Below are 27,720 nucleotides of genomic sequence, written 5' to 3'. Positions count from 1 at the left end.
CCCCAAAGTAGTTGTTGGGAAATAGCTAATATATAATTACTAGCTGAAAATGATGTCTTTTTGGAAAAATCCACAAAAAAGACCAATTACTAGATAACTTGAAAAAAGAAATCAAGAAAACATAAATAATAAAAATAAGAAAGGATAAAGGGGAAGTAGTCATTAAGATTGAATATGTTTTTGAAAAAAATCTTAAGATCTTTCTGCAGTATATTTAAAAAATGATGGTTTCCTAGGGAAACAGGATATGCCAAAATATTGACCTTAGTATAGATCAAAAGCCTAATGAGGCTAATTTCCATATAACAATAGAGAAATTTGTCAAGAAACTTTCTCACAATAAACCATCAAGCCCAGATGATTTCAATGGAAAATTCTACCAAAGTACTAAAGGTTAGATAGTCCAAATGCTTTTCAAACCTTTCCAGTGCATAGAAAATAAAAGAAAAACTTTTAATACTTTTTGTGAAGTAAATATAGCAGTTATTCCACAACCTAATAAAGATAGTTAAAAATGAAAATTATAGACAAATATCACCTACCAGTATTGATTTAAAAGTTATACAGTTATTAGCAAACAGAATACAACACCTCATTAAGAAACTGGCATGTCACGATCAAGTAGAATTTATTCTAGGAATACAGTCTTGATACGATATATGTACCAGAGCTCTCTGAGACCAACCCTATTTGGATGATCCTCTAGGAGCACTCCCATAACTCAGCATATAGTCATAGTCATGGTTATAATTTATTATAGTAACAAGAAAAGAAGTAAAATTAGAAAAAGGAAGAAATTAGATGAAACCAAGTGCAACTTTCTAAGAGTCCTTTCGTAGTAGTGTCACACATGCTGTGCCTGTTCTCTCAACAACTTTTGACAACACATGTAAAATATCTACCAGGAAAGCTCATTAGAGACTCAGAGTCCACGATTTTTATGAAGGCTGGTCACACAGGCACCCTCTGCCTAGAATGTATCAAAATTCCAGACACCTAAAAGAAAAGAAGGGAATTCAATGCAAACTGCATTGTTTTTACAAACAGTTTAGGAACAGTGAGCCACTCTTATCCATTAGCATGCTGGTAATCCCCCCAAAATCCAGGTTCTGGACACCAGCCAATGACCAAATTTATAAGCCAGCCTTTTGAAGACTAGCAATTAGTGTGCCATGTTAATTCTTTTCTTCACATTATGTTAATATATCTAAGGAGAAAAGTATCTATTTGTCTTCGCAAATGATGGAAATACCTTTGCATAATTTATAACTTATTCCAGGGGGAGAAAAAAACCTTGAGAAAATAGTAATTGATATTTAATTTCTTAACACAACACTTGCAATCTATGTAATATTAACCCTAGAACTAGTGTAATGCATAAACATGAGTGTTATTTCCAATAAGTAAAAAGAGAAAAAGGTACTTTACAGGATTTCCTTTTGTGGCTCAGTGAGTTGTGAACCTGACTTGTATCTGTGAGGTATCTACTAGTATCCATGACCCCTGGCTTTGCTCAATGGAGTAAGGATCCAGTGTTGCCACCAGCTGTGGGTTAGATCAGAAATGCAGTTCAGATCCCATGTTGCTGTGGCTATGGCATAGGCAGGCAGCTGCAGCTCGGATTCACCCCTTAGCTTGGGAACTTCCATATGCCACAGGTGCGGCCCTCAAAAGCAAAACAAACAAACAAAAAACAGAGCAAAACAAAACAAAAAATCTATTTTACTCTCTCCATTAATTTTTAACAAATTAGTGAATGTTAACAATTCAGAAACCCCAAAGAGCAAACGTTAGTTCCAGATGGGTTGATTCATGACTTCTATGAAACATACAAGGAAGAAATTCAACTAATCCTCTACAATCTTATTTATAAGATAGAAATAAAGGAAACACTCCTAAGTCACTCTGTGAGTCCAGTGTATACTAATACCAAAAGCAGGTAAAGACATTTCAGGAAAAAAAAAAAAAAAAGACCAATACCTCTTATGAACAAACATGCAAAAATCCTCAATAAAATACTAGCAAATTGAATCCAACAATGTACAAAAACAATTATACAACATGACTAGGTGAGATTTATATTAGATGTAAATAAGACTGGTTTGAATATCAGTTAAACTAATTCATAATATCAATGGGCTAAAAGGAAAAAAAATCATACTATCATATCAATAAACACAGAAGGAGCATTTGACAAAATCCAACAACACTCGTGATCTAAACTCAGCAAATAATATAAGAGGAACTTCATCAACTTGATTTAAAAAAATACTGCAACAAAACCTATAGTTAATATCATATTTAATAATGAGAAACTTGAAAGTTTCCCACTAACACAGGGGAAAAGGCAAATATGTCCCCTTTACCACTACTTTTCAACATCATATGGTACTTCTAGCTAATGCAATAAGAAAAGAAAATGAAAAATATATATATCCTGATTAGAAAGGAAGATATAAAACTATTTTTGCAGGTGATGTGATTTTCTTTGCATAAATTCTGAAAGAATTGACAAAAAATTCCTTGAACTATTAGGAGATTACAGTAAAGTTTCAGTATTCTAGGTTAACATACAAAAGCCAATCACTTTTCTATACACTGTAATTGAAATTTAAAACAATCTGCATTAGTATACATACAATTGATATACTTAGGAATAAATCTAACAAAATATTTTAAGATATATATGAGGAAACCAAAAATCCCTGATTAAAGAAATCAAAGAACTAAATAGAGATATAGTCCATGTTCATTGATAGGAATTCTCATGTTTGTCAAGATATCATTTCTTCCCAATGTGATCTATAGATTTAATTCAACCACAATCACAATTTCAGCAATTATTTTGTGCATATCAACAAACTGGTTCTGAAGTTTATATGTAGAAGTAGAAAAACTTAACTAGCCAACGCAACATTGAAGTAGAAGACTAAAGATGGGGGATAGCATTACCTGAACTTAAGAATTACACTAAAGCTACAGTAATCAATAGAGTATAATATTGATGGAGGAAAAATTTAAGAGCCTAAAAATATACTGCTATGAATACAGCCAATTAATCTTTGACAAAGGAGCAGAGGAACTACAATGGAGCAAAATTTATCTTTCTCAAGTTTTGTATGCACCAAAAATTGCTTTAAAAACTCTAAAATAGGCAACACATAAACAGAGACTTTAAAATATATATATAAAAGGCCTTTAAATATGTGAAAAGTCATTTAATTTCAGTCTAATAAGGGAAATGTAAATAAATATTGAGATACATTTTTCATTTAGAAGACTGGCAAAATTTAGGTTACATGGATGAATGGATGATATGGGAGAGAGAGGGAAGGAGAGAGATTATAGCTCATTCTGTAGTGGGGCTGTGTAGAAAAAGATACTCCCATTAATTGCTGACTGATACCAATTTGCACAAGCCTAAGGAAAAAAACTGGTAATACCCAACAAATCTACATATTATATTTTCACCCAGTAATCTCACTTCCACAAATTTAACCAGAAAATATACCCTCATTACATTTCAGAATTGTTTGTAATTTATAAGCTGTGGGAAATTAGAGCAATGCCCAAACATAGTAGATTAGCTAAATCAGTGAGACAGATAGATAGGTAGATAAAATGGGTAGATCAATCGATCGATCAGCAGGCAACAGACACAATGATATATTATGCAACTGTGAAAATAATATCTCCTGAATTAATATAGCATAAATATGGAGCATATTTTAAGTTGAAAAATCAAAAAAATCTATAAAATTATTCATGTTTTATTAAAAAATAAGGGGGGAGAAGAAAATATTTGTGTCTCTTCCGTAAAAAGAAAAGTAGGAGTGGTAAACCAGAGTTGTAGAGGATTGGTTACCTCTAGGGAGGTGGATGAGAACATAGTGAAAGAATAGAGGGAATCAAAGGAGGTCATGGTGTGTCAGTTCTGTGTGTATATATTACTGTATGGTTCTTAGTATTGGAATTATGTTAACATTTTAGATGGCCAGAGGGGGTTGAGAGACAGAGGGAGACAGAGGAATAAAAGCAATGAGCAATTCTGGCAGAGGTACAATAAAGTGGAATTCAAACAGAAACAGATGGACCAAACTGAATTTACATAAATGATATAACTGCCCTCACCATGAAGTGAGAGAAAGAACAAGTTCAAGTAAATCTTCAGAACTGTATTTGGACTCTGTGCCCTCAGGTTAAATACAAACAACCCTTTAAGCAAATATAAAACTATGGTTAATTGGATTTTTTGGTAGAATTCATGTTGGTAATTTTGAAACTTTTTTGTGTATTCTAAGATTGAGAAAGCAGTTAAATATACTGCAAATAATGGGGTCATGTTTCTTACTGCTATGATTTTATCCTAATTCATTCTCTCTCTCCCTCTTCTCCCCCGATCTCTTCTCTCTCTCTTCTCTCTTCCTTTCTTTTTCCATTCTCTCCCTCTCTCCCTTCTTCTGTACCATCTGTTTCTTTTTATTACATTTGAATTTTGAGAAACTTTTTTGTCTTATTTTATTAGTTAAAAATTAGTAACATTTTATAAGTTACTTTTATTCTATTGCATGTTTTATTATTTATATGGAATATTATCTCTATTTTCCTTTCCAAGTCTTATATTACAGAAGTATGTTTTTAAAATTAAGAAATTGGTATTAAGTTCTACAAACAAGTTTATTTTATGTTTATTTTCTTAGTTTTAGCAGCACAATAATTGCATGTTCATCTAGCTATCTTTCTGGCCCCTTAACCAGCCTGTGAATTTGTATGGACTTCATTTCAAAGCATATAATATAGCATAACACACCAAAAAGTCAGTATATGAGTGTTCATTTAGTGAGGTAGATTGATTGGCAGAGGGAAAAAGAAAGACAACATAGTGAAAAATAGGAAGTTGGCTACAATTCCTTTGACAAGTTGGGGCATCTCTTATAAAGAGTACTGAGGGGGGGCCTCTACTCTCAAGGTTAGGCAAAGATGGATGTTCCTTCCTTACCCCAGCACTCCAAACCTTCCTCTTTATTGGTGGAGTCAATGAAAGAAATTGTTTATTCTAGTATTGTGTGAAATAAGTAGGCAACAATAGACTGTCTCCTAAGTTATTGACCTGGCAAATCAGGGGACATAAAGCTGATATCCATCATGGGCTCCATTATAGAGTCAAAATTGTTTCCAGATCACTGAGTTTTTATCTGCTTTCATCCACATTTTCTCCAAGCAGTACAAACAATAGTGTCCTATGCTGCAAACTTTTCTCTAAGACCTGAGAACTTAGTTCTACATAATTTCTTCTGCAGATTCTCACAAGTTGGCACTGGTAATTCTGATATTGAATTCCATTTAGCAGTAGTCAGGAGGTAAGAAGATCAACAGCATGCAAATAAACAAAACCCTTTTCCATCTGAAAATTCATTCACTCAACTCAGAAATGTATATGTTTACTTTGAGCAAGGAAGTGTTTTGCAGTCAAGGGGTACAGCAAGAAAAAAAACTTGGGCAATATGTCTGCCCTCTTGAAGCAGTTTCTGTCAGTAAGAATGGACCATTAAAAATAATTAAAATATATAATATTTTGACTGATGATAAGTCTTACCAGAAAAAGTAGAAGAAAAGATTATAAAGTACAAGGTGGAGGAGGAGTGTGGTCAAGGAAAGCTTAACTGGGAAATGACAGTTGAGAAAAGACTTGCAGGAGAAAAGGAAGTAAGTATGCAGACCCTGAGAAGGAGCAGTCTTCATTCATAGTAGTCAAATGACCTAGGTCAAGGAAGAAAGTAAACTTGAAACTAGCAAATCTCTGGAAATTAAAGAATGAATGACGTTTCTTACATAATCCATGGAATATAAGTGAATCTAATTTTACATTATTAAAAAGGTGAAGACAAAGTAAGCTCAATAATATGAAATATAAGATTAGGAGGATGCAACGAGTTAAGCTAAAGAATAAAATTAATGGAACTTTAAACAAAAAAAGGCTTAAAGCTAAACTAAAATATTATCTATAGATAAGTAAAATAGACAAATAACTATTGCGTAAAGAAAAAATTAATTATACCAAAGTAAGACTGAGAGAAGAAAGACTATATAATCACAACAGAACAAGTACTAAAAGAACCATAGTAACATTTGGAAATTTAGAGAAAGTGGATAATTTTCAATAAATGACTAAATTTGATGCAAAAAAGATGTAGAACACCTAAACTTACAATAATAACCATATTCTCTACAAGAGAGGGTTTTAAAAATACCCATTAATAAATAATGTAGGAGACCCATGTGATTTGAGGGGAGTTTTAATTAAGTATCATAGACTAGAAATATTCAGTGCTCTAGAAATCCTTATAGCTCACCCAAAAAATATTTAGGCATTATTAGAGTAACGTCACAGGTTGACAAATATAGTACCTGAAGTATACATAGAAATTTTAGTTATGAATTTAAATACAAAAATATTAAAGTAATAGCAAATTGAAATCAGTTAATATTTAAATAATTCACCAAGATCAACTAAGGTTTATTACAAAAATGCACATTTTTAAATTCCAATTCCAGATATCTAATTAATAAAAATCATATTTTATAAACATATAGTTAAGTGCCTAAAAAATATTTGATAAATTTGCAAAAACATTTCAAATAAAATTTGGACTATAAGAAAAATGCCCAGGAGTTTTCTTCTGGCTCACTGGTTAAGGAGCCAGTGTGGTCACTGCAGTGGCTTGGGTTGCTGCTGTGGTGTGGGTTCAGTCTCTGGCCTGAGAAATTACACATGCCATAGGCACGGCTAAAAAAAGAAAAAAGAAAATTGCCTAGATATAGTAAAGGATCTTTACCAAAATTTAATTGCACACATCATAATGAAAGTAAAACACTAGGAAGTTCCCACTGTGGACAGTATCCCGAGCAGTAGTTCAGGTTGCTGCTGAGGTGCAGGTTGGATCCCTGGCCCAGTGCAGTGGGTTAAATGGATCCAGCATTGCTGCAGCTTCATCTTAGGCTGAGCTGTGGCTAGGATTGGCTCCCTGGCCCAGGAATTTCCATAGGCTGCAGGTGTGGCCATAAAAAATAAAAATAAATTAAGAAGACACTAGTCATGAATATTAAAACCAGGAATATGACAATTGTGCCTCTTATCCGTACAATATTTTTAGCATTTTGTGAATTTTATAGCCAGTTTAATTAGAACAGAAAATGGAATTAGCAGTCTAGATACCATATAAGAAGAGAAATTATGAAGAGTGAATTTTTAGAAAACCAGAGTTGCTAGGTCAGGATTAAACCTTTTTAGATCATACAAATTTCTCTATGAATCCAGCCACCATGTTGACTATTCTGGGGATACTTAAACCTCTCCAAGGGATTTCTTATAGACTTCAGGAGTATTAGTTAAATACAAAAAATTAACGGAAAGAAGGAGAAATGTCTGTATGTCATGAAGCAGGTTATAGGACCAGAATAATGCTATGCCTAAAAGCAGGAGTAGTGATTTGTTTTATATAAAAACATTTCAGTATATAGTTTCAAATATAGCTACTCCCATATTTAAAACTAAATCTAAATAAAACACATTTAAAAATAGTTGTATATTTAAAGATGCAAATTTTGTCTCAATTTTCTGCATTTTTCAAAAATTTTTAGATAAATCTGCATTTCCCATTTTCTGTAAAGATACTTACTGCTTTAATTGTAAATACAATTTCATAACTTCAAAAAAAAAACCTTCACCGTAAAAATGTAAAAGAAAATAAAAAAATTCTGCCACACTGATTCCATTTCATTCTGGCATACCAGAATCTGCATATAAACACAGTTTTGTTATCATAGTGCTCATCATATTTTGATATGTTCATCTTTTCCTACAGCAGCCACTTTTATTGTTCTATATGTTCTTCTTAATTGTTATGTTTAGTGTATGCATAATATTTTAAATAGTGTTTGTGCACCATAATGTTAGATATTAGATTATTTGTAATGTTTAAATTTTATTTAATATATACTATAAGGCGACATCTTTGTGATATCATACTTTTTATGTTTGTTGAATTATTTCTTTAAAATATGTAAAAATGTGAGTTCCTGTTGTAGCTCAGTGGTTAATGAACCTGACTAGTATCCATGAGGATGCAGGTTCGATCCCTGGCCTAGCTCAATGGGTTAAGGATCTGGTGTTGCTGTGAGCTGTGACATAGGTCGCAGAAACAGCTTGGACCCCACATTGCTGTGGCTGTGGTGTAGGCCAGCAACTAAGCTCAAACTGGACCCCTAGCCTGGGACCTCCATGTGCCAAGGGTGTAGCATTAAAAAGACAAAAAGACAAAAAAACTTTTTTAAATAAATAAATACCTATTTACATTCAACTAAAACCAGTTTCATTTTTCCCCAAATGCGTTATTAAAGAGTTGAATAGGCAAAAATGATCTGTAATGCTGTTTTAAAATGCATTTGATTTTGTTCCTTGTGCATTTGTTAGTTTCTACTTGTTAATTTTATAGCATAAAAATGTTTCTTCTCATCGAAGGGATTATGTCTCTTTGGAATGAAATTCTTTAAAGTGTATGACACTTTAATGAATATGACATATGAGCCCTTACAAGCCTGATTTTTAGCAGATCAAGTTAAATTAAATAACAGAGACAGGTACCGTATAGTAAGCTCTCTGGGAGAAATTGTACACTGCTACTTTTATTATAAGGATTTCTCATGCTCATTCTTATATGAAAGAAAAGGACATGAAGAATCATTATGAGCAAAGAAAAAAGCGTGGTAGAGAATATTATTAGACATAACTAAACCTATCCTCTTCTACTCATTTAATTTAAGCATTTGTGAAGAGCTAATATGGCTAGAATATAGTAAAATCACATAGAATAGAAAAATCCTCTTGGTCTTATACCTCCAGTGTTTCCAGCTCATTACTTCCAGGGTTGTTTTATAAAACAGAAATCTGCTTTAAAAATGCAAAAGACCTTTGCCTGGCTTTCAGTAACCTTACCTGTCTTGATTGATCTCTCTTCCCCAGCCTTTCTTCTACCAGACTGTGGACTCAAAACACTCCAAAGCTCCCTTCATTCTCTGAATAGGTTAGGTCTCAAGTCTGTGAGATTCTTCTTAGAATGTCCTTTCCCATCTGTATTAGTTTCCCATTGCCACTCTAACCAACTACCACACAAACTTAGTGACTTAAAATAATACCAATTACCTTATAGTTCTGGAGAAATCTAAAATGGCTCAGCAGGGCTGTGTAGCACTGGCATTTCCTGAGCGCTACCTCAGACTGGTCCTTTCTTTTATCAACTGCATCCCAAAGGAATATCTTTCTCCTCACCCCACACCTTGGACATGAACTTCTTGCCTGAGTACTGTAAAAACTAATTATATTAACAACGAGAAACGAAGAACCAACAACTTTATTTCAAAATAATAGTCTGTTATTTCAATGAGTTTATTTCAGAAGGAAAAGGGGTCAAGCATGAGGAAGCAATGTATATGGATCCTACCGGTAAAACTAGAACTCGGGAAACATTGAAACGCATAATCAAGAAGGATAGTTGGCTGATGGTGTGGCAGTTATCCCAGTGCTGCAAAGAACTCTTTATTATGAGTATATCATTCTGGTGAAACGGTTCTGACTGCTGATGGCAGGCTACAGTCTAGAATTTCTAGGTCTCACAGTTGATAATAAAAGCCCAGAAGCAGTTGTTCCTTGGGAGTTGAGGAGGAAACTGGCTATAAAGGTGATGGTACTGAACGTTTTCCAGCTGTAGGTATGGATCCAAGTTTGTCAATAGTACTGCATACATTGTGACAATAACTCTTAATGGGGATGATACAGAAAATGCAAAACCTAGGCCAAAGCCAGGGGAGTGGAGAATTTGTGGAAGTAATTTTTTTTTTTTTGGCTTGCCAGAGAATTAACTTCTGAAGAGACTCACTGCTATAGTGACTAAAGAACATCTGACAGAGGATGCCAGCGTCTTTTCCAATGCTCTGGCGCCGAAACATCAAACATAAAGCTGTTTGAAATTCCTGTCCTAAAATTTTAAGGGCAAAGGGCAGTGGCCATGTTTTTGTAAATGAGGCCACCAGCCCTCCTTTACTAAGATTTTGTATTCAGCTTAGTTTAATGTCAATTTGAAATTAACTTTTCTGTGAAATAAAAGCAATACAGAGTGAAAAAAAAATATTCAAGTGGTAGCTCAAACAATGACAGAACATATCATCCCTGAGAAGAAGCCAAAAAGATGAGATCATGTTCAATGTTATTTGTCAAATCTGGTTTGATGCTAAGCTAGCATTGAGAACATAATAGGTATGGGAAGGATGTTGGATGCTAGTAGAAGGAGGCATACGCTTCTGAAGTGAAAGGGTAGCTAATGGGAATGATAGACACCTGGGTCCTAGGATTTTTGCCTAAAAGAAAGTTGATGCAGAACAGAAACAGGGCTCTGTCATCAACTAGGAAAGTTCCCCAGAAATCCAGTTATAAGGCAGAGAGACATTTTACAGTTTGCAAAGAATGGAAGCCATTAGCATATCTGGAGTCATATAAGAGCAAACACAAATTCCAAACTTTGTCTTATGTATGGATGCTGGCAAAGCAATGATTGTCCTTACTATAACCAATGATTTAAGAAAAATTTACTTATAATAGGAAACATCGAAGATAGACTTTTGAGAAAGACACCCTAATTCATAGAGAGCTACTTGTGAATGACATCTGAAGATTGCCTCTTAGATTTAACACCTTCTTCTGTTAATATGTTTATCCAACACAGTATACCAACTTGTCAGCTTGGTTAATTATTAACCATCACACTCCATTTTTGAACAATTAACTCTCACCTTCTAGACACATTTGAACTTCACTATATTTAATGACTCCTAAAATTGACTGTAAAGCAGGACCAAGTTTCTGCCATGATTTGATTCCTAGTGTCAGATTTAGGCTCCTACAGGGAGATTGAAACCAGTCAGGATTTCCTAGACAACAACCTGAAAATAGTTGAAAAGGGAGAACCTTTTTAAGATTCTTCCTTGTGTCAAAACTGGTGCTTTACCACTTACAGTACCAACTCCAGTTTGTACCTAAGACTAATTATCTGTGTTCATTTTCTCTTCCCCCTGCCCCAATATTTATAACTCCAGTAGACCTCTTATTCTTTTGCCAAGAAGCTGAAGTAGCCTAGTGATGATTTCACTTTCTGTGGACACTGGGCCAGGATAATGATTGAACAACATAGGAAAAAATAAAACTCTTTAGAATCAAATGTTTTACTGTTTACAGGGTAAACAGAGTTTGCTTGAAATTTAATTGAAGTAGATATTTCATCTGGCCAAGCTCAAATGGAATTCAGGATAAGAAGCAAAACATGGAACTTCTAGATTTTAGACTCCCCTCACACACACTCAAAGTATCACTCCCATATAAAATAAATATTTTGTATACTTATTCACCTATTTAAGACCATGGCCTAGTAAAAGAGACTTCTGAGTAATATAAAAAGATTAATGATTTTACTTAAGTAAGCAGATTATATAAAGCTTAATGCTAACTCTATGAAATACACTTGAAATAAATTTGCCATTTTGGCATAGCTTGAATATAGCACTAAAAGGATATAGGGTCAGACATATCAACAGTAGTTTTGCATAGAAACCAAGCAATTACTATTAATAAATTAAGTATACGCTAATTGCAAAATTTATAATATTACATCATTAGTTTTAAGTAAGTGGCTGTCCTTTCCTGTGACATTAACTTTGAAGGTGGTATTTCACTGAATCTATGATTCACCACTATTTTACATGCCACTGAAAGCAAAGACACGATTTTTTAAATGACGCAATTATTTCTTTTACTTTAAATTTTTATTTTTTAAAAATTAGTCATATGAATTATTTTATATAAATATATATTATAAATTTAAAAATGCATTGTAGCTTACATATACTAAAAGGAAGTTATAAGTAAAATTAATTGGCTAAGGTGTGATTAAAATTTTTCACATTCTGAAAGTTCCCTTTGTGGCTCAGCGGTTAATGTACCCGACTAGGATCCATGAGGATGCATGTTCGATCCCTGGCCTTGCTCAATGCGTTAAGGATTTGGTGTTGCTGTAAGCTGTGGTGTAGGTTGCAAATGCAGCTCTGATCCCAAGTTGCTGTGGCTGTGGTGTAGGCCAGCAGCTGTAGCTCCAATTTGACCCCTAGCCTGGGAACTTCCATATGCCACAGGTGTGGCCCTAAAAAGCAAAAAAAAAAAGGAAGAAAAAAATTCATGTTCTGAGACAAACTCATGGGAATAATTTTTCAATTCTTAATCATCACAGTCTGTCTTTCCACATAATATTTTCTTAAGAAAGCTGCTTATTCAGCATTTCTAAAAGTTTTTTTTTTTTTTTTAATGGTATGTCCATCCATAAGAAAAGTATTAGATGTCTTAGAAATCAAAGTCCAGGTGTAGGAAAGGAGAAAAAAGAATAAAAAACAATAAAGGGACTGAATAGCTGAATGGAAAATGCTGAAGAGAAAATAGTGATCCAGAAGATTGAGCCAGAGGATCTTTCCTGAACTCAGTACAAAATTACAAATATAAAAATTTATTTGAGAAAAAGTAGGAAAAATGGAGGATAATCAAAAAACCCATTATTCATCAAATAAGAGTCACAAGAGAACATAAAAGAAAAAGGAGGTAAATGTCAGAAATTAGTAGAATAACATTTGCTAATTCTGAAGAAAGATAAGTTATCAAATTAAAAAGCCCAGTGAATACCAGGCAGAATGTACAGCTACCTACATACATCAAGGCACATCATAATATGATTTTGTATTGAGATTAAAATTTTAAAAATGCAAAAATGATCTCTAACAAGTTAGAATGAAATGTTTATCAGTCTTTTTCATTGATTCTAGTATATTTTTGGTGGGACTTTAGGGTCTTGTATATATGGTATCATGTAATATACAAATAGTGTTAGTTTTACTTCCACCTTTCCAATTTGAATGTCTTTTATTTCTTTTTCTTGTCCATTGCTGTGACTAGAACTTCCAATATTGTCCTAAATAGAAATGGTAAAAGTGGGCAACCTTGTCTTGTTCTTGATTTTAAAGGAAGAGCTTTCAGTTTTTCAGCATTGAATAAGATGTTATCTGTGGGTTTGTCATAGATGGCCTTTAATAATATTCCCTCTCTACCAGCTTTGTTGAGAATTGTTAGCATGAATGGGTATTGAATTTTGTCAAATGCCCTTGTTACATCTATTGAGATGATTATGTGATTTGTATCCTTGTTTAATTAATTTGGTTTATAACATTCATTTATTTGCAGGTATATAACCATTCGTACACCCCTGGGATAAATCCCACTTGATCAGGGTATACAATCTCATACATGTGCACATGCACACACACACACATATATATTTATCCTATGGCTGAGTAACATTCCATTCCATATTATCATATGATACATATAAATGGAATATTAGTCATAAAAATGAATTTTGTCCTTTGCAACAACATGGATGAACCTGAAGGGTATTATGCTTAGTAAAGTTTATCAGACAAAGACAAATATTGTATATATTGTATATTTTCACTTATAACTGAAATATTACAAAAAAGAATCAATATAACAAAGCAGAAATAGACTCATAGATACAGAGAGCAAACTAATGGAATATTACTAGGCTCTAAAAAAGATATATTGTTGTATTCATTTTGCTAATATTTTATTGAGTATTTTATATCTATTATCATCTGGGATATTGGCTTATAATTTTTTCTTTTTTTTGCAATGTCTGTCTGGTTTTGGTATTAGGGTAAGGGTGGCCTCATAGAATGAACATAGCAGTGTTCCTGCCTCTTCAATTTTTTGTAATAGTTTGAGAAGCATAGGTTTTAATTATTTTTTAATGTGCTTATTATAATTCCCCTGTGAAGCCATCCAGTCCTTGAAATATGTTTGTAGCATTTTGGTTACTGATTCAGTTTAAGTGCTATTAATTGATATGTTCAGATTATTTATTTCATCTTGATTCAATCTTGAAGAATTCTAAGAATTTATCCATTTTTAGTCTGTCCAATTTGTTTGCATGTGTATGTTCATAGTATTTTCTTATGATTGTATTTCTGTGATGGCAGTTTATATTTTTCCTCTTTTGTTTCTTATTTTATTTATTTGGGCCCACTCTTACTTTTTATTTTTAAAATTAGCCCAGCTAAAATCATATCAACTTTGTTTATCTTTTCAAAAAAAAAAAAAAACAGGCTTTGGATTAATTGATTTTTCTTATTATTTTTCTGGTCTCTATTTTGTTTACTTCTTCTCTGATCTTTATTATTTCCTTCCTTCTGCAGACTTTGGGCTGTGTTTGTTCTTTTTCTAATTTCTTTAGAAGGTAGTTTACATTGTGTATTTTAGATTTTTCTTGTTTCTGAAGTATGCTCTGTGTTAGAACTACTTTTACTGCCTTCCATAAATTTTGGAAAGTTGGATTTTTATTTTCATTTGTCTCAAGATACTTTCAGATTTCTTTGTTGATCCATTGATGTTTAGTGTCTTTTTGTGTAGTCTCCATGTATATGTGGAGTTTTTTCCCATTTTTCTTCCAGTAATTGATTTCTACACCATCATAATTGATAAAGATGCTTTCTGTGATTTTCACTCTGTTAAATTTTTTGAGACTTATTTTGTGGCCAAGCATGTGATCTATCCTGGAAAGTTTTCCATGTGTCCTTGAAAAGAATGTGTATTCTAATATCAGATGGAATGTCCTGTAGATACCTATTAAGTCTAACTGGTCTAATGTGTCATTAGGATGACTAATCTGTCCTTTGATGTAAGTGGGATTAAAATTTCCCTACTATGAAGGTAATATTATCAATTTCTCCCTTTATGTCTGTTAATATTTGCTTTATATATTTAAGTCCTCCTAAAATACATATATATATGTTTATAAACATTATATCCCCTTTTAATATTGATCCTTTATCATTATATAATGCTCAACTTTCACCTCTATTATAGATTTTGTTTTAAAGCCTGCTTTATTTGATGTGAGTATTCCTACTCCAGCTTTCTTGATTCCATTCGTGTGGAATATCTTTTTCCATCTTTCACCTTTAGTCTGTATGTATTTAGTGCTGAACTTATTCTCTTGTAGGCAGCAAATAGATGGGTCTTCTTTTTTAATCAAATCAGCCATCCTATGTCTTTTGATTAGAGCATTTAGTCCATTGACATTTAAAGTGATTATGATAGGTGTAATTATTGTCATCTTGCTATTTGTTTTCTGGTTGTTTTTATAGTTCTTTGCTATTTTTCTCTTAGTCTTTTCCCTTGTGATTTGATAATTTTCTTTAGTTTTATGTTTGTGTGCCTTTCTCTCTAATTTTTGTATATCTATTGTATGTTTCTGATTTGTGGTTTACATGGAATTCATATATGTTGACCTATCACTAGACCTACTTGTTTTAAATTATAGGTATTTAAGTTCGAACATATTCTAAAAGCTCTACTTTTTTTTTTACTTTTCCCTCATATTTTGTGTTTTTGATGTTATATTTTATGTCAAGTCTATCTCTTAACTATTTATTGTAGTTATAATTTATTTGACAAATTTTGTTTTTTAACCTTTATACTAGCTTATTTAAATGGTTAATCTATAGCCTTTATTATATATTTGCCTTTACCAGTAAAAATTTTCCTTCCTATAATTTCCTATTTCTTTTGTAGCCTTTTCTTTTTCACCTAAAGAACATCCTTTTGATGAACCCTGAGTTTTTGCTTGTCTAAGAAACCCTTTATATCTCTTTCAATTCTGAATGATAACTCTACTGGATAGAGTATTCCAGGCTGTATATTTTTCCTTTATCACTTTAAATATATCATGCCACTTTCTGCTGGCCTGCAAAATTTCTACTGAAAAATCAGCTCATAGCCTTATTGGGTTCCCTTGTATGGACCTTTTTTTTTTTTTTCCCCTGCATTTAGAATTCTTTCTGTGACTTTTGCCCTTTTACTTATGTCTTGGTGTGCATATCTTGGTTAGAACTCTCTGTGCTCCCTATACTTGTTATCTGTTTCCTTTTCATTGGGGAATTTTTCAGCCATAATTTCAAACATCTTTCCTACTCCTACTCTTCCTACTCCTTCTGGGACCCATATAATGTAAATGTTAGTATGCTTGATGTTGTCCTGGAGGTTCCTTAAATTATGCTCATTTTAAAAAATCATTTTTCTTTTTGCTGTTTTGATTGAGTGATTTTCCTTAATTTGTATTCCACATTGCTTATGCATTCTCTATCACCTAATCTGCTGTCAACTCTTCCTAGTGTGTTTTTCATTTCAGTTATTTTTTTTTTTTAGCTCTGACTGGTTCTTTGTTGTATTTTCTAGTTCTTATAATTCTCACTGTGTTCAGTCTTTTCCTGAGTTCAGTGAGCATTCTTATTACTATTTGAATTCTTTATCCAATAAATTATATGCCTCTAATTTATTATAAGTTTTTTTCTGATTTTTTTCCTTGTCTTTGTTTGAAACATTTTCCTCTATCTTATTCTGTTTAACTTTCTCTCTCTTTGAAATTAAGTGAAACATTCTCTTATCCTTGTCTTGAAAATGTGACCTTTTGTGAAAAAGTTCATACATAGTCTATGTGTGCCCAGTGGCTTTGGTGGGAGAGATGGATTCAAAGTAAGCACAGATCACATCTTCCCTTGGGGTGTGCTGGCAGTCATTTCCCTGGTAGGAGATAGGGCTGGAGTCTGAGAGGCTAGAATCAGTTGCAAAGGAGGGGCTTCTCCTATGCTCAGTAACTTTCACCACCCTATTGGGGGTGCAATTTGGGACCAAAGGGGCAGGAGCTGGATTTCTCCCAGGTGTGGTGTCAGTCTCCACCTTGGTTTGGGGTGTGGTCCAGGCCTGAGGGCTCAGGGGTTCCACTTTTGTGCTTATTTCACTTTTTGCCATGGTATTTGCACCTTGGTTAGAGGCTGGGTAAGGGCTAAAGAGGTTAGTGCCACACTACTGATCTGGTTTAGTTCCTGCCAGAGATGTTGTTCTCCACCCTGGGGCCAGTTTTCTCCTTCTAAATGTTGGTAGGGACATGAGGCACTATATATTATTGCCTCAGCCCTGATCAGAGGCAGGGTCAGATCCCAGCCTCCCAGACTCTACGTATGTGTACTTGATGACAACAGTAGCCCCTGCCCTAGTGGAGAGATGCATCAGAGCAGGAGGGGCTGGAACAGCACCCTGGTGCAGGCTGGGAGACACACTGGGGCATTCCTGGCATTCTAATTTGTTTTAGATGAATGGGTTAGGTATGATAAATTATTCAAATATTTGAATTTGGACATCCGTCACTCCTTAAAAAGCTTGCTTGCTTCCTTTTCATTTCTCTCTTCTATAAACAGTAAGGTACTTAATATTTTTTTCCTAGTTTCCTATATTTTTTCCTAGTTTACAGGGGATCTAATATAGAATCAGATGTTCATATCTATAAGTAATGGTTAATAAAATGAAAGAACTAGTGAACTGACACTAGGTAAATTTTTCGGGAGAATACAATAGATAATGCAAAAATTTAGCATGTATAAGCAAACAATTTCAAAATAAACTTTAAAATATATGTTCAAATGCAATAAACTCTATGATATATACATAGAAATGGTATAAGTAGGAAGAATATCTCATTTCTATTCACTGTATTTTAAAAATAAAATTATGCTCTGAGTACCCATAAAATATATGACCTAGATTTTGAAAATTTTATTCATAATGGTTTTGATTTACAAAATAAAACTATCTGAATTCTAGAATGCTTTAGTATTTCTCTTAAATTTCCAAATGGATACTTTGGTGACAAAAAATAAATAGTAAAATGTTTAATTTATTTTAAAAGTCAATTAATTATATTCCACATTTTAGAATTTATATATTGTAAGCTTTGAATACATAAAATTTCATCTTACAGGTTATGTCATACAAAATTAAGTTGTTATATTTTCTGATATTTAGTTATTTAGTATTATATATAATACTTTTTAAAGGGTATCATTCATTACATTATAATAATGATAATTACTATTTTAACTATGGCTATTTATGTACAATCCGTATGCTCTTAGGGAAGAAGTGTCTGTTATAAAATACATGTGATTGAGTGGTAAATTCATAACAGTTATCATTTTATTTTCCTTGAACGTGTTAGTTGATAATAATGAAGCTTTTTTTTTTTTTTCACTGTTTTTCTTTGGAAGTACAGTGTCATTGACCTGGGTTTATTTTTTTTTAGGCAATGTTTTACCGCTGTTTTCAAGTATTCAATTTTACTGTTTTAAAATGTTGTTTCCTCAGAGGTAGTGGTTCTCTAGGATTCTAACATGGTTACTCATTTCCTGTGTTGTTATGTGATTGTCATCCCTGTTATCCCTCTTTGAATCAGGGAGAAGAATCTGTAGTTCTTACCATTAACATACACATATCCTTATCTCTTAAATTATTGTTGCAGTCCTGGCAGAATCACAATGCCGTTCAGACCATATATCAGGTAATATCAGCTTTGTTTAAACCAAAATTAATTGATACTGATTTTTCTTTGAATAAAAAGGGGTATTTCTCGAAGGAAATGCTGATTTTTTAATTTCATTTGAATTTTTAAGACTTCTTTAGCAGAAGCCCAAGGAATCATAACATCACTAATAAACACATTATCTTTTGCCTTTACTGTTACCCTTCCTATTTAGGAATGCAAAAGTCCATAAAACTTATGATGAGTTACCTCATTTTTATGCAAACAGTATCCTCTTTTTGGAGAAAGGCTCAATAGAACGTAAAGAAAAATTATTCTTAAACTGGAGTTTAGAAAGCAATGTGGCAGAATAAGCCTAGTGCAGGGAAAGCAGGTGGAGTAGTTTGCCAGTGGCCAGAGACTTCTTAGAACTTGGACTACAGCCATGGGAAGCAGCATCTTTCATTTTCTTAGTTACAATCCATATCTCTTCTTTTATGAAGTATCTGCTCAGATCTTTACATTGCACTTGGTAAAGTCATTATGTATCATCTCTATAAGTCCATAATCAATGTGTGTTTTGAAAATATTTTCTTCTGTCTCATCATTTAATTTTCAGATTCTTTCAAAGAGCTGAAGTTTTCAATCTTGTTGGAGTCCAGCTTTTCCTTTTATTTATGAACTTTGCTTTTCGAGTCCCTTCTAGGAAAGCAATGGTCAGTTTTTTCCCTATATTTTCTTAGAAAAGATGTATAGTTTTATGTTCACACTTAGGTTTATAATCCATTTTTTTGGTGTGTGTACATGTGTGTGTGAAGTGAGGAATTTGCCAAAGTTCACTTTTTAAAATATGTTTTTTGAGATGTTCCAGCACAATTTCTGGAAAAGCCTATACTTTCTACATGCAGTTTATTTCACAAATTCTCTGAAAATCAATTGACAATATATGTAGGGGTATCTTTCTGGACTCTAATTTCTCTTCCATTGATTATTGTGTCAATAGCTCATTGTCTTGTTTATGGTAGCTTATGGCAAGCCTTGAAATTAAATAATGAGAATCTTCTAAGTGTTTTCTTCTGTTTCAAAATTATGTTAACAAATTTAGTTCCTCTGCCTTTCTATACAAAGTTTTAAATACATTTGCATTATACAAAAAAATACCTCTGGTATTTTGATTGTGATTGAGTAAAATTGATGAGTTGTTTGGGAAAAATTGGTATTCCTATTGAGAATTTAATCCACAAAAAGATATATCTTTCCACTTTTTAGATTTTTTAAGAGTTTCTTTGATTCTTCTTATTGGAGTTTTATGCATTTTTGTGTACTGATATTACACATATTTTGTTGAATTTATGTCTAAGTATTTCATGTTTTCTGACACAATATTTCTTTATTCTTCTTTTATATCAGTAGGACCTGTAGAAGTCTGTCAACCTTTTAACTCCTGATGTTATAATTTGTGTCTTCTCTCTTTTCCTTCATCAGTCTGATGTTTCTGATCTTCTCAAAGAAGCAGATTTTGATTTCCTTGATTTTATCTATGGTATTTGTTTTATTAGTTTTAACTTTGATCTTCTGCTAGGTTGTAGTGTATGTTTATGGTTTGAGGATATGTGATTGAGTCAATCTAGTCAAGAGGTTGTGTTATTGCACTATGGTTACTTTCAGTGTAAAAATATCCTCAAATATTGCTAACATTACATATATGCTTACTTGAAAGCTGGAATACTAGAGGATTTATCTCAGTGTTTACACTCCTCCCCCAGATTGTGTCCTTACAAATTTAAATGGTGTTAAATAAAATATCATAAGAAAGTTAACAATAAAGTTGTTGATTTTAAATGGTAGTAATGAATATATAGGTTATACCATGTTGATGCAAAATGTTCCTTTTTCAGTGGAACCATGCAGCAATTTTTTTGTTAATATGACTATTTTTTTTCAATGAAGTATCATTGATTTAAAACGTTGTGTTAGTTCTGGTGTACAACAAAGTCAGTCGGTTATATATACATATATATATGATATTATACATGTTATATATATAAATGTGTATTTATATGCAATATATATTATATTAATTTGCAGTATTTGTGTTATTTTAATATTGTTTTCCATATGGTTTATTAAGGGATCTTGAATACAGTTTCCTATGCTGTGTAGTAAGACCTCGTTGTTTATCTCTTTTACATATAGTAATTTGTATCTGCTAGTCCCAAATTCCTAATTTATCCCTCTCCAACCATTTCCCCCTTTCGTAACCAGAAATTTTTCCTTTTTATCTGGGAATTTTTTTCTGTTTTGAAATTTGTCTCATATTTTAGATTCTACATATAAATGATATCACATGGTATCTGTCTTTCTCTTTCTGACTTACTTCATTTCCATCCCTGTTGTGGCAAATGGCATTATTTCATTCTTTTTTATACCACATCTTTTTTATGCATTCTTCTTTTGATGGACATTTATTTAGGTTGTTTCCATGTCCTGACTATTGTAATTAGTGCTACTGTGAACATAGAGGTGCATGTATGCTTTCGAATTAGAGTTTTCTCCAGATATATGTGCAGGAGTGGGATTTCTGGATCATATGGCAACTCTATTTTTAGTTTTTATTTAAGTTTTTAACCTCCATACTGTTCTCATAGTGGTTGTACCAATTTACATTCTCGCCAACAGTGTAGGAGAGTTCCCTTTTCTTTATATTCTCTCCAGCATTTCTTATATGTAGATTTTTAATGATGGCCATTCTGTCTGGTATGAGATGATACTTCACTGTGGTTTTGATTTATATTCCTCTAATAAGTAGAAATGTTGAACATCTTTTCATGTGCTTATTGGCCATCTGTATAAGATGGCTTTCAAGTATCATCTTTTCTTATCAAGACTAGCAAAGATTGCATAGATGGCACAGCCAGGATAAAGATATTTTCATAAGTCTCACTTGTAATTTGATTAATATTTATGAAGTGGATATTAAAATTTTATATTAAGCATATTCATCTATATACAAAGACCATACTTCATGTGCATGTGTGTGCGCGCACGCACACACACACACACGTACTCACACACACATCCCTATACATATATCAAGACTATTTAGTAGATGTTTACTTTAGTGCACAGGTAAGTATGATTTGTAATCATCATATTGACACATGATCAAGTATTACAGTTTCTGCTTACATTATAATACCCATGAAATTTCATTCACATTGAGATTTAACACCTTGAAATAATTTGAGAAACAAATGGAGCTAAAAATAAATGTTAGAGTTTTAGTTGTTTATATCAGTACTAAATCATGGGGTTAAAATGTCTAAAATGTTTTTCAGACATTAAGAACTAATAATTTTCCAGTAAGCAACTATGATGCAGGTATGGTACTAGCGAATGCTGAGTTGGAAGAAAACAAAACTGAATAGAAAGAGATGTAGTTTGCAGTGCTATTCTGAGAAAGTTTTAGTCATTCTATGAGAACCCCAGAGCAAGGAAACCCATTAAAGGATTTCTGTTTCGGTGGGAATATACCAGATATAGTATTTAATTCTCATAGTCATTATTTAGAAAGAATCTGGGGAGGACATAACTCAATTTGAGTGCTGTGATGGTTACCAAAGCTGTTATATATACCAAAGGATCTCTAGTAGCTATACACCTCAGGGCAGTTTTTTATTGATAGGAGACCTGAGGAGAACACCTCCATTTTTGCCATTAAAAATAATAAGCAAATACTAGAAAATTACGACTGACTAGACTAAGAAAAGTAAAAAATTATGTATATAAAGTTGAATTGTTGATGTAAGCCAGAAAAAATAAGGTTAACCCTACTATATTAACACTACTTTATTAAAGTGATTCATGGGCCAAAGCCTTACTCAGAATTTAAAATGTGTTCATTGAGTTATGCGTAAGTTTATCTGTCAGACAGCCATGAGATAAAACTTTCAATTGTTTCATAGGCTTTAAAATGCAACTTTAAATGTTTCTAGGAATTTATAATCTGTTCAAAACTAAATATTATGAATAACTTGGGAATAACTATATTGTGTTATCAGATATATGGGAGGATCATATTTTTTAAATGTTAATGCAGAAGAAAATGTTAAGAAATAGTTCATTATCACTCATGAATAAACTTTAAATCTTGGATACAATAAATGATATAAAATTTCTAAGAAAGGACAGATGTTTACACTGTTTATGATTTAGAAATCATACATTTCTAATGGTGCCATATAATATTAATGAAGTGAATTGTTTTACAAATCAGAATAAAATTTATGAAAAGTTCTTTTAACCTCTGGATCCTATGCAAAGTCTTGGGAAAAAAAAGATGGAAAACACTACTAAGGCTGAACACAGTAACTCTCTTTCTTGGAAATTATTCAAAGCAGATATTCAGTGCAAATACTGATGTATATTTATGAATAAAATAGGATATTTTTATTAAAGAAGAATAAAAATTATAAAAATAAATTATGGTAAAGCTTTTCCCTAGGGTATTTTGTATTTTATTTTAACAATTTAACATTTCAGTATCAATAAACTGTCTTTAAAAATGTAGGGGAGTTTCTTGAAATTTGTAATAATTGCTTTCAGATTTGTCTCATAATTTGTTTCAGGCACTGGATAGATTTGTTGTTTTGATAATGTGCTCTTTGGTAAAGTCAGGAGATACAACAATGTGTGGCCACCTACTTTAAATGCTCTCAGAACATGCAGATATTTAAAACTGCCTCATTTTACGGCTTGTGGGACAAATGAGCTCTCACTAGCCATCCCTGTGTTCTTATGGGGCCTCTCCAATAGCATAGGCAGAGGAATATCTACTTTGGGTGGCCCCTGGGGCTCTTACCATACCCCCTGGACATTGAAGGTTGTATTTCATGGCTCTCTTGCTGAATTCTCCTTGCCCACCCCTCACCACCACCATGACCCTTTTGTACAGGGTATATGATGGCTAAACCCACATGGATTCCTCTCTTGTGTCCACAAGAAGCATTCACCCACCCCTTGCCCTAACTGGACCAGTTCCAAAAGAGTAGCAGCCTTCGCTCTCTAGCTTTTTTTCAGAAGCAAGTCATCAGCCCTTCCTTTGTCCTTTAGAAGTACCCTACTGTCTGTCTGCTTTGTTTTTCACTGTTATGAGTCAGCCTGCTAACTGTGGCTAGTCCATGAACAAGGAATACTTTTCAAGCTCTTTGAGGGAACCCCTGCTCCATTGATAATTTTCACTTGTATCATTTACGCTATTGAAAAATTAATTAAACTGAGAAGGAAATATATTCTAGTATTGTTTCACTTTTCAGTAAGTGGAATAAACATAATATTTGGGGATGGTAGAAGAGGAACATTTAATTTACCTGGAGATAGATCATAGATTTTAATAACCTGAAGAATTTTCAGTAAAAAAATTGTGTCATCTGTAAATTATATATAGAGAGAGGTTATTGGTATATTTACTAATTACCAGAATGCTCCCATGTTTTGACTTTCATACCTTTTGGTACTACTGTATGTATAAACTAAATGAATTTTAAAGCATGTCACGGTTGACTTCTAAACTTTAAGCCACAATGACTATAATCATACTTTCTGATTTTATGATGTATTCAATTAACTCAAAAACAATGTAGCCATAGAGATTATGATATGTGCACAGTAATTTAATTTACTGCTTAAGACTCATTGCCCTAATCAAGAATTCACAGTCCATATTAATTTTTAGCTGAAAGACCACTTTCCACATACAGCTGCTATGAGCCTCAGTTATTGTTATTTTAATCCTCACCAGTAACTTTACTACAATTAAATTCTCATAGCACAGGGAAATGTATCTATAGAACAGGGAACTATATCTATAGCAAAGGGAATTCTATCTAGTCACTTGTGATGGAACATGATGGAGGATAATGTGAGAAAAAGAATATATATGTATGAATGACTGGGTCACTTGGCTGTACAGTAGAAATTGACAGAACACTGAAAACCAACTTAATAGAAAAAATAAAAATCATAAAAAATAATAAATTCTCATCAATGATATTAATGACTTGTTACCTAGTGAAAATTAGAAATTGGCTTTCTGAGGAAATTAGTAAATGCAATATATGCTAACTGGTTTACATATTTTGTTGACATACTCACCTTCACCCAGCATTAATTGGCCTAAAAATCTGTCAGCCTTGTATGAGTCTATATACACAGGCATCAATCCCTACGCTTGGTTGTTAAGGCCCTTAGTACAAAGAGTTTTGGTTTCCAAAACCAGCCTGTGAAATATAGTCCATTTGCCTTAGGTAATCTTTCATGAAAAGTTTTAAAAACACCCAAAGGTAAGAGTCCCTAAGCCCACAGAATAGTTTGCTTGAGTTTGATTCCTATTGACTGGTAAATGTCTGTGTAATGGAACTAGGTCAGACAGGCCATTTGCCTAACAGCTTTCAACTTGCTATCAACTCTGTCTGACTATTGAAGATCTACACACTGTAGTCTAGTTCAAAACAGCAGTGGAAGGGAAGAAGTGAAGGAATTGTGGAAAGGGGAGTGTCTAGCAAGGCTCACACAGAAGATGGTTTTTCAGCCAAGTATTAAAAATGATTAAGATTTTGCCAGTTGACTAGAACATATAAGGAAAATATTTAGCACATAGAATTTTTCTATGTAGATTAATTTTTCTATGTAATTTTTCTGTGTATGTTGAGGGGATGTGATTTATTCAGGAAACTAAACTATGGCTGAAATTTAAGGATTTTAAGATAAAAGTACAAGTGGGGGCTAGGGGCTGCACTATAAAGAGGTCTATGTAGTATACCTCAGTGTTTTTCAGACTTTTTGACTGCAACTAGTGCAGTCAGGAGGGGTAGGCCAGCAGCTGGTGGGCAGCACATGAGCTGAATCATGGAATCTGCGCTTGCCCTTGCCCAGCTGTGTGCTGCATGACACCTGCACATGCCAAAAGGAGAGCAATATTAAATAGCAAAAAAAAAAAATACATGGCAGGCTGAGAGAGAGACTGTGGAAGAAAGAAAATTGTATTACCTTTAAGAGCAATTTTACCTGCTTTTTAACCCGAAGTACCACATTTGAAATATTCATTTGGTCCCCAAATTATGTTATGTGCAAAAAGAACTATCCAATAGAAATACTGTGCAAGCCACATATGTAATTTAAAATTTCCTAGTAGCAACACAAATAAAAAGGAATGTGTGAAATTATTTTAATGTTTACTTAACTCAATATATCCAAAATATTAGCAGAATAATTAATAATTAAAATATAAAATATTAATGGACTATTTTACTTTTTTATTTCCACCAAGTTTTTGTGGTGTGTTATATTTTATACTTACAGATTATCTTAATTTGAACTAGCCACATTTAGAGGAGTCAGTAGTCACGTGAAATTTGTCATCACTATCTTGGGTAATAGGGCTCTAAAAAGCGGGGAATGCTGGGAGGTTTCATGCTAGTTTATGAGGTCCAATTTGATTTTTAGGGAGATCTCACTCTCTTAGTAGTGCAGAGAATGAAGTTGTGAGACCAGAAGCAAGAAAAATCACACATTAGCTTTTGCAATTGGGGGCAGGGCAGATTTGAGATGTAAATGGGTAGAATTATCAGGACTTGGACACTTATTTCATGTGTTTGTGGTAATAAAAAAGAGAAAATAAATAGATTAGAATGATTGCGAGGTTCGTGAACTTGGTGCTGTGTGGGGGGTGGAGGGGTGCCATTCATTAGGATAACGCATCCAGGATGAGAGCCACAGTACACTTTCAGTCTTTTTTTTTTAAGTTGACCATTTATAGTCTGTTGTTATCAGAGCACCTAAGATATTCCTTGATTAATAATGTTCTAATAAAACTAATCCTGGGCAATGCACTGGTGATTTAGAATTGACAACTTTGTAAGTTACTTGATCCAGTGGATTCTGCCTAACATAATCTCGAAGGGTTAGATTCAGAGCCAACCCCATGGATAGAACATAGCAATCATTAGAATGGACCAGCTTCTTAATGAACATGTAAGAAAATTAATCTAGTGAAATTGGGTGACTTCTCAAATCCTTTTTATTCAGACACAAACTAGAACTAAATTCCTCCCATCTTAGTGTTTTTCCCTCTTCTAGGACTTTCCTTAAAATTTATTCTCTGTTCTTGGCTTTACCTTATACTTTTACAGTAAGATTTTTTTTTTGTCTTTTTTTTTTGGCTATTTATTGGGCCGCTCCCGCGGCATATGGAGGTTCCCAGGCTAGGGGTCGAATCAGAGCTGTAGCCACCGGCCTACGCCAGAGCCACAGCAACACCGGATCGTTAACCCACTGAGCAAGGGCAGGGACCGAACCTGCAACCTCATGGTTCCTAGTCGGATTCGTTAACCACTGCGCCACGACGGGAACTCCTATTTGATCAAAATTTAGTTTCACTTTAAAAGCTCCACACTTTCACCTTTTATGTCTTCTTTCGATTCTCTCTGGAAGATGTGCCCTTCTCTTTGTGAGAACTAGTATCTTGCCCATTCTCTGGCTCTCACCGGCTTTTCATTCTTCCTAGATCAATTGTGTTGTTCCATTTGCTTTTTGAAATCAATATTTTGAGATGTCAGCATGTAGTCTGTAAAAACTTCTCTTGGTTATTTATATTGCTGCATATCTTTGTTTAAAGGCTACATTTCTATATTGAATTGGTCAAGGTGGAAAAAGAATAAAAAATGATCTTTAGCTTTGGGTAAAATATATATGAACATATTCTGAATAGTTCAGTTTTTCTACCTCAAAAAATACATTTGCCCCACTGAAATAATCAGTATTAAAATCCAGTATGCAAAAACAACTTAAAACACTGCAATGTAGTATTGAGGCTTATATTTGTTAGGTGCAAACTGTCGTGTGAGAATGTATATTCCTTGTGTGTACATGGATTTTTATGTGTTATTTAACTCTGTTTAATGTGATAGAGAAAATACAGACTGAACTATGAGTCTAATAGGGACATTAGAGAATGTCTATATAATGCACATTTCTACATGCAGTGAACTTAAGTTTTGAACAAGAACTATTATGTAAACTCTATTCTTTCAAAAACACTGGAAGCTAATAAACTTTCTGAATCCTTGAAAATCTAAAATATTTTTAGCTAGTTAGCCCACTTAATCATTAAGTAAAGAATCATAGGTTAAACTTAACTTCTTCA

At 33.1% G+C, this 27,720-nt stretch overlaps 1 pseudogene; it reads left to right on the top strand.

Moving 5' to 3' along the window:
* Nucleotides 1-10,046, top strand: part of LOC125117320 (ADP-sugar pyrophosphatase-like) — a 57,685-nt pseudogene extending 47,639 nt beyond the window's left edge.
* The last annotated feature ends 17,674 nt before the right edge of the window (nt 10,047-27,720 follow it).

The sequence above is a fragment of the Phacochoerus africanus genome, chromosome 16 (assembly GCF_016906955.1).
Source record: "Phacochoerus africanus isolate WHEZ1 chromosome 16, ROS_Pafr_v1, whole genome shotgun sequence".
NCBI classification, from domain to species: domain Eukaryota; kingdom Metazoa; phylum Chordata; class Mammalia; order Artiodactyla; family Suidae; genus Phacochoerus; species Phacochoerus africanus.
Note: the sequence above shows the minus strand (reverse complement) of the source record. Positions and strands in the feature narration are given on the sequence as shown.